At 33.5% G+C, this 7581-nt stretch overlaps 1 non-coding gene across 1 annotated transcript; it reads right to left on the reverse strand.

Annotated features, from left to right (window-relative positions):
* Window positions 1–254: 254 nt before the first annotated feature.
* Window positions 255–362, reverse strand: LOC112713209 (small nucleolar RNA R71). The gene has a single exon (XR_003158184.1). It is a non-coding gene; the product is annotated as a small nucleolar RNA R71 (small nucleolar RNA).
* Window positions 363–7581: the final 7219 nt, after the last annotated feature.

Here is a 7581-nt window from a genome sequence, read left to right on the forward strand (position 1 = left end):
TGCAACAGAATTGCAAGTTCCATGGACTTCCACTGGAAGATCCTCATCAGTTTTTAGCTGAATTCTTACAAATCTGTGACACTGTTAAGACCAATGGGGTTGACCCTGAGGTCTACAGACTTATGCTATTCCCTTTTGCTGTAAGAGACAGAGCTAGGATATGGTTAGACTCACAACCTAAAGAAAGCTTGAACTCTTGGGAAAAGCTAGTCAATGCCTTCTTGGCAAAGTTTTTCCCACCTCAAAAATTGAGTAAGCTTAGAGTGGAAGTCCAAACCTTCAGACAGAAGGAAGGTGAATCCCTCTATGAAGCTTGGGAAAGATACAAACAATTGATCAGAAAGTGTCCTTCTGACATGCTTTCTGAATGGAGCATCATAGGTATCTTCTATGATGGTCTGTCTGAACTGTCCAAGATGTCATTGGACAGCTCTGCTGGAGGATCTCTTCATCTGAAGAAGACGCCTGCAGAAGCTCAAGAACTCATTGAAATGGTTACAAATAACCAATTCATGTACACTTCTGAAAGGAATCCTGTGAACAATGGGACGAATCAGAAGAAAGGAGTTCTTGAGATTGATACTCTGAATGCCATATTGGCTCAAAACAAAATATTGACTCAGCAAGTCAATATGATTTCTCAAAGTCTGTCTGGAATGCAAGCTACACCAGGCAGTACTAAGGACGCTTCATCTGAAGAAGAAGCTTATGATCCTGAGAACCCATCAATGGAAGAGGTGAATTACATGGGAGAACCCTATGGAAACACATATAATACTTCATGGAGAAATCACCCAAATCTCTCATGGAAGGATCAACAGAGACCTCAACAAGGTTTCAACAACAATAATGGTGGAAGAAACAGGTTTAGCAATGGCAAGCCTTTTCCATCATCTTCTCAGCAACAGACAGAGGATTCTAAGCAGAGCCACTCTGACTTAGCAACCATGGTCTCTGATCTAATCAAAACCACTCAAAGTTTCATGACTGAAACAAGGTCCTCCATTAGAAACTTGGAGGCACAAGTGGGTCAGCTAAGTAAGAAAGTTACTGAACTCCCTCCTAGTACTCTTCCAAGCAATACAGAAGAGAATCCAAAAGGAGAGTGTAAGACCATCAACATGGCCAAACTAGGAGAGGATAAAGAGGTAGTGAGCGCCACTGAGGAAGACCTCGATGGACGTCCATGGCCTCCAATGAGTTCCCTAATGAGGAACCATGGGAATCTGAGGCTCACACTGAGACCATAGAGATTCCATTGGATTTACTTCTGCCATTCATGAGCTCTAATGAGTATTCTTCCTCTGAAGAGGATGAAGATGTCACTGAAGAGCAAGTTGCTAAATACCTTAGAGCAATCATGAAGCTAAATGACAAGTTATTTGGTAATGAGACTTGAGAGGATGAACCCCCTTTGCTCACCAAAGAACTGGACGACTTGACTAGGTAGAGATTACCTCAAAAGAGACAGGACCCTGGGAAGTCCTCAATACCTTGTACAGTAGGCACCATGACCTTTAAGAAGGCTCTGTGTGACCTAGGGTCAAGCATAAACCTCATGCCTCTCTCTGTAATCACTACAAGAATATGGCCGATTAGCTACCACGAAAAGAGTCGTAAAATCATCGCTAATCTGACGTAAAATAAAATTTGTGACAAATTAGCTACCGCCTAGCAACTAATGCTTTCCTCGCTAATTACAAGTCGTAGATCAGTGAGGAAAATACAACTGTCGCTATTTCATCGGAAAGTTTTTTAGCTACCGAATAGATAGTCAGAAATCCATCACTAAAGTAAAAGCTAATTCCATAGAGAAATAGACTAAACATTAGTCGCTAATTAGTGACAAACTCTACTGCAGCAAACTTGTCGCCTAACGCAAGCTAACTTTGTAGACAAAATAAAAATCTTAGTTGACGCTAATTAGCGAGGAATTTTTTTGAACCTAACTCGTCGCAAGTTGTCCGCTAATATAATCGCAAATTTGTCGCGTTTTGTAGCAAATCTATAACTAATCTTTGAAAATCCTTAATCAAATTTGTAAGAATTTTGTCGCTAAACCAAAACTATTTTAAATGAAAAGCAGAGTTATAAAGTAGTCGCTAACTTGCTAGGAAATAATATGTAATCAATTAGTTGCAATACTATCGCAAAATGTCATTGCAATTTCCTTTTAAACTAGTAACAAATCAATAAATATCTCATAAATGTTTCAGTTGCAGTAAAGTATTTAATTTGTCACCATCATCAACAGCGAATATGTCGCTAATTTTTCTGTAATAATTATTCTAAATAATTTCTTTAAATAATAAAAATTATCTGTAAACAAAATATATATATATAAAGACAGCTATAACTTATTTAGCCAAGAACCAAATCTGTAGTAAACCTTGCATAGCTTTGTCTCTTATTCCCAGTTAATACTTAATACATGAAATTCTTGTTCATGGAGAAACGTCCCATGAAAGTTTTACCCTCAAGATAGAAATATGAGGAGGAAAAAATCAACTGAAAAGCCAAAATACGCCAAAGTACAACTACTGCAGGTAATTTTAGTGAAGGTGTGCCTCCATTTGTAAAGTAAGGAATGGAGCTACTGGAATTACTTGAACTATAGCCATTTCCCACTGCTTTCAAATGGTCAACATTCATGTCAGAACTTTTCTTGATCTTCTTTTCTTGAATCTGTTCAACTCTCACATGAGGGGGAGAAATGTCAGAACTTTTCTTAATCTTCTTTCTTGAATCTGTTCAACTCTCACATGAGGGGAGAAAATAGAAAAGAATAAGTTTATGTCAAAAGCTATTCACTCTAATAATCGAATATCAAAAACAAAAAATGAAAACTCATGGTCGAAAAAAGGCTCATGGTGGAAAAAAGAAACCACATAGACATAAATACCAGATAACAAAATCTGTAGAATATTTGAGCTGAGACTCCAATGCCAAGTTATAGGAATCTATTCCAAAACAAGGAGCTGGAGCAATAATGATTCATTCAAAGATATCCAAAGCCTAATGTCTAACAAGAGTGCCATTCAACTCTTTGTCAGTTTAGATAAATAACACGAAATTTGTCGCATATCATAGAAAATTTAGTGAATGCATAGAGCTAACAGGACCTAGAAAATCCCAACCATCTAAAAGATGCCAATTAAATATTAAATATATAAATAAATTAAAATACTCTTCAGAACTAAAACAATCATATTGTTATAAAATTTCATAAGATAAAAATACATAAGTGGAAAATTAAAAGATAACAGCCAAATAACAATCACAAAGAGCAGAGCCATTTGTCCTAATTGGCTTTTGAAACTAATAGTTCAAAACTACAATATGCACATAACTCTGACTAAGCCAATTAGATTTCAGCCACAATACAGTTCTACAAAATTTAATCAGAGTGTAGCACATAACATTAACATACCTTAACTGCAAGTTTTTCAATAGCATGCATTATTTGCTATTGAAGTAGCCCTTTTAACCTTAGAAATTTCCTATATAGATAACATAATACATTAGTAAAATAATTGAAAAAATACAACCACTCAGCTGAATCCTAAACTAATACCAGAAATACACATGCCAGCTGCCTGGCTTAACTTTTAGTATGAAAAATAAATCATTATAAAATGCAGCAGAAACCAAATCATTAAGTTGATTGTAGTAGAACCTTGTATACAAAAAGAAAAGGTGTAATAATGGTGCTTATTATCAACATAAATAGCACCAACTAAGATGAATTAAATGTGGCCACAACATTCAAAGCAACTAAAACTTAAACCAATGATTGTAATTACGAAGCTGCTTGGATAATGCTAGTAGAAAAGGGAAGTACTAAACATTACCAGTTTAATTATTTTGATTTATTACAACCAAATCATGAAAATATTCAAAGATGCATGTGAGAACTGAAAATCAAAGCATACTGTAGAAGTTATAAAATTGACAAAAAACAGAGGACCTGTACCGAGACATCGAAATGTGAAATAAATGCTTTCAAAGTACATAACATCATAGGCAAGATAAGACATTTCCTAACAAATAAAACATAAGAAAAAGTGGGGTGCATACATGTGCTATAGACCGCCATTAGACACAAAAAAATGCAAGAAAAATAATTTAAGAGAAAAAGAGAAAGTGAAACTTCTATGTAGGGAAGGTTGCTTACCCTTCCATAGGAACACTAACACAGGACTGACATATGGTCAGTCAAATAAATTCAAGAAAGGAAGATAGCTTAAGAGTGACTTGGAGGACAGCATTAAAAGCTCCATTTCATATTTATTTTCCAAAAGCCACTTCATGTATATATGGTTTAAAACATTTTAAAAGCACTATTATGCATTCTAGTAATTCAAAAATCAGTCTTTAACAGTATTACTGTACATTTTGTACATTTCAAACAGTTAACTCATGATAGGTTAGAATTATTCATTCTAACATCTTACATTAACTAACTCCATCTTGGAACTTAAGCAATCAAGCAAGTAAAATATGAGTAGCACACTAGTTTCAAAGCACATGATATTCTTTTTCGCTCAAAGCACATTATTTTAGGACACAATTTGAGTAATTTTTGTTTGTTTTTATTTGGCACACAAGGTGGCATACATACACCTATTCTTGTTACCCTTGTTACAATTTCTAGACCCTGCATAATATAAACTAGAAATTTACCTCTCAAAAGGTAGATCTATGACATGACAAGAATGACAAATAAAACATTTAACTGCCACAAAATAGACTAACAATATACTGACCCAAGTTTGTTTATTTTATGTTCGAAAAATAAACTAATAGAGTACAGACCATGTATTAGTTATTAAAACCATATAGACAAAAATTAGGAAGGTTAAATTTTAATCACTAAACCCTGCCCTCATTAGTGAACAACAATTATGAACAGAACCCTTAGAACCAGGATAAAAGGCATAAATCTAAAGGTATGATGGGTCAAAGAATATCAAAAAACAATGGTCCATAAATAATCGCTAAAGAGACTGTGAACCCCAATAGGGCATATAAATTTAATCACATTACTGTACTGTTACCATGTAAGTGTAGCAATGCAACTCTAATCTAGTTATACCAATTCCCTTTTAATCAACTTTATACCAACCAGTGGCTATTGATTAGAGATATATGGTTCTGAGTGGCCACTGCTCCCACAACCATTTATGAACAACAAGAATAGTATTCTCAAAAACAAGCTAGACTAACAGCTAAAGGCTACCATCATCATTTGAGAAACCAAAACAGTGATTGGCATCATCTAAAGCAATTACTGTTCAAACTCAAGGTTCAAGTTTCTAACAAAATTTAGCGGAAAAAACCTAGAAAGGTAAATGATGCATACAAGTCCATAGATAAATAAAGGCAAAATAAGAGAACAAAAAGCACATACAATTTTTTATTTCATAGGAACATCCCCAATACTGCTCGCTTCCCTACCAAAATCCCGATCTTTGGAGAAATCCCTATTTCAGAAATTCCAATAATCAAGAGTCAGAACAATAATCAAAATTCTGATTAGAACAATAAACACCTAATTAGAACAAAATCAGAACAACAATAAACACCTAATCAGAAGTTCCAATATCAAGAGTCAGAACAATAATCAAAATTTTGATTAGAACAATAAACACCTAATTAGAACAATAATCAAATACTGAATTAGGAAGAACAACAAAGAACAAACACCTAATCAGAACAATAATCAAAACCCCAAATCAAAGTTCCAATAATCAAAACACCTAATCAAAAGTTCCAATAACTTTTTACCTGAGTTTGAGCAGAGGTCAGAGAAGAGAAGAAGAGGACGACCGGGACAGCACCATCATGACCGAGAGGGGAGAAGCAGTCGTCGTCGTTGAGGGTCAGAGAAGTGTCGTCACACTTCGCAGTCCTCGTCGCTGAGGGTCGTCGTCACTGAGAGGCGAGAAGCAGTGCAGCACGTCGTGACTCTGAGGTTGATGAGTGGTGACAGAAGCCATGGCGGTGGCTGGTGAGAGACAGAGAGAGGGTTGAGAGGGCAAGGGTGACGGCCGACGACCGTTGGTGAGAGACCGAGAGAGGCTGAGAGGGAAAGGGTAGCGACGCCATTCGTGAGCCGTGAGGGGAAGGGTGCGACGCCGTCAAGTGCGTGCTGAGAGGAGAGTGCTGTGTGGGGTGTGCGTAGCTGCGTGCCCTAGAAGAAGAGTCGTCTTTGTAATCGATCCACTGCGGAGAAAATGGAATTTTCAATTTTTTATTTGAAGTATTGGCGCTAATACGCAAATTTTTATTTGAAATAATAAAAAGTGCGCTTATACATCCGTTTTCAACTTTTGAAATTAAATGTTTTTTTTAAATTAATATACCTTATTTTATTTTTTGAGTTATAATTTTTTTCTTTTGTTTTTAAATTTTTATTTTTAATTTTTTTTTTAAATTAACTTTTAAAAATTTCTTTATAAAATAGATAAAATTTTTTAATAAATACAATAATATTTATATAAATATCAATAATCTTATATTAAAATAAATAAATTAAAATAAATTGAATTCTTAAAAATCTATTCCTTATATATATATATATATATATATATATATATATATATATATATATATATTCTTAAAAACCTATTCTTATACATACGTATTAATTACTTCTTTTATCAATGTAATTTAGTTATTGAAAATTGAGTTAATATTCAATTTGGCCCTGAAATTTGTATATTAATTTGTTATTATTTGAGCTCCTCGCCTAAGCTTCATGTGACTGAGATCTACTAGACCTCTTATAAATTTGACGGACTCTCAATATTCTCACGAAGACGACAATAACAAGTACAATTTGAAAATTTTAAAACTTTGGAGCAACAATCAAGCTTCTAAAAGCTCTAATAGGTCTCGATCATATAAAACCTGAGCGAAAAATCAAAATTGCAGCAAGTTAATGTATCAAATCAACACATCGTTAATGAAAATCAACCCAAGGACTAATGTGAGTTACAACTACAAATTAATTCAAGAGCTAGCTTAGATTAATATTTATTGAATGAATTCCAAAATAATTCTATTTAATTAATAATAAAACTTGTACGATCATATGCAAATAAATCTCATATATAACAATTTAATTATCTTATTTATTATATATTTTTCTAGTATATTTTGTGAATGAAAATTATTATTATTATGCTCCTATTTCCTAAAATATTAAATTTTTAAATTTGTCTTTAAATGATACTAATTTTAAACTTCAATTCAAATTAACAAGAAACTTCTCATTAAAAATAACGATAAATTTCTGATCTAATTAGAAAAAAAAAAGACCATTTTTAAGGAAAAGCTTTTTAGTTGTGTTGTTTGTGAAATTTTTGAGAATTGACATCTTATTAGAATATTATAAGTTATTAGTTATTAAAAATTAGCTAGCTAATTATTAGTCACGACTTTGGGACTTTAATTATTCTCTCATTTAAAATAGACTTAGATTAGTGACAAAATTGTGACAAATTACATTAGCGTGCTTGGCAAATTTATTTCAAACTTTTCATAAATTTTACATGGATTTATATAGAGGTTAGCAAT

Source organism: Arachis hypogaea, chromosome 9, assembly GCF_003086295.3.
Source record: "Arachis hypogaea cultivar Tifrunner chromosome 9, arahy.Tifrunner.gnm2.J5K5, whole genome shotgun sequence".
Lineage (NCBI taxonomy): Eukaryota > Viridiplantae > Streptophyta > Magnoliopsida > Fabales > Fabaceae > Arachis > Arachis hypogaea.